Here is a 1,701-nt window from a genome sequence, read left to right as displayed (position 1 = left end):
CAAAAATGATATTTATCTTTAAAAATCAACTTAAGTTACCAAATGAACTCAAAATATTTTGAAATTTTTATGGTGAGTTCTCTGGATCCTAAACAACAGTGGAGATAAAAAATTAAGTCATTTTGTTGTTTGTATTTTTTAAAATTAATTATTTTAGTGATTTAGGGTTTGTAAAGATTAGGTGTATTTTGAATGATGGCTCATGACAAATTTTTCCAAAGGCTCTCTGGTCATCATAAACCTTCCAAAATTTTCTTGGATTTTTCTAAGTAACATGCTAATTTTCATGATTATTTTAAGCAAATAATGCACATAAACTTGAAAAATATGATTATCTGTCTAGGGACCTCTTCTGACTTTAGAAAATCAGGGAATGTTCCTTAAAACAGTGACAACACCATGTTAGAATTTCAAGCCATACATTGTGATTACTAAATGCATGGAGAATCAAAACATGCAAATCAATTTGTAATCAATTAAAAATAAAATATGCATCAAATCGATTAAAATTATTTCCACATCGTTCACCTCTGTTCATTGAGCAAGTGGGTGTTTTTATTTTATTTTTGTGATTTTTCTACACCAAGATATGAATTTTCAAAGCTAGGGATCATTTTCTGATTTTTTTAAATCCCTATTTATCTATTTAAACGTGTGGTGACACATCAACCTACAACGGCTCCAAAGCTCCATGTGGCGCGCTCCCATTTGACGTTATCGTCCACCTCAACGCTGACTCAGCCCGCGGTTTATGTTCCGAACCGTTTTCTGGCTCGATCTCCCCCTATTCATTTGATACACGCTTGATCGAATGGCTCTCCGTCATCATCCCCAATGGAATGATCCCGTGACCATCTACACTAAAACCTTAAGATCTCTGTAGATCTCTCCCTAGAATCAACCAAATCACTTTGAGTTTGATCCTACGGACTCGTCTAAGTGAGACGAACACATCCATACGGTCATCATGCAATTAAGTTAAGTTTAATCAAATGGAGAATCAAAATAGGCTCGGGAGGGAGAGAAGTTTTATACCTTTGCTCTGAGAAGTGAAGCTTCGATCAGAGAGTTTCGGCACGTTTGTTGTGATCTAAAGAGGCTAGGGATTGAGTCTCCGATCTTGGTGTAAGGCATACATATGATTTCAATCACGGCCGGATTTGGGTGTTGGTCTAGAGCTATGGTAGAGGCTCTGTGAGAGGGGAATTTGATGGGGCTTTAGTTCCTTTCACTGTTGTGAAGGTGTGGGTGAAGTTAATTTGAGTTTGGTGGACTGTGGAGGTGTATTAGGCTTTGCCCTGGTTTGCGGCAAGATTTTGAGCTCAAAATTGAACTTCGACAGTGGAAATTGGTGAGGGAAAACAGTTGGAATGCACTGAGGGGATCTTAGGGAAGCTTTGTGGTCAATTTGGAGAGGGCTCTCTAAAAAAATTTTAGCACCCACCTCCATGGCCGTGGGAGGTTCTTCTTATAAAAATGGCAAAGGGGTGGTTGTCATGGGCAATTAGGGGGTGCATTGTGCTGCTTAGGTGGGGGGCAAAGGAGCTCTACAACTTAATTTGGCTGAGTTGGCCTCTAAATTTGATTTGGGTGAAGTTCCATGGGTTGGCTCTTGGTTTTGAGCTTTTCTAGTGACTAGGCCAGCCGACCATGGTAGGGGGAGGTGGCTAGGTGCTCAGGGCATCCAGGGGAATCTGTCAA

Source organism: Phalaenopsis equestris, unplaced genomic scaffold (genome assembly GCF_001263595.1).
Source record: "Phalaenopsis equestris unplaced genomic scaffold, ASM126359v1 Scaffold233045, whole genome shotgun sequence".
NCBI lineage: Eukaryota > Viridiplantae > Streptophyta > Magnoliopsida > Asparagales > Orchidaceae > Phalaenopsis > Phalaenopsis equestris.
This window is presented reverse-complemented; position numbering follows the sequence as displayed.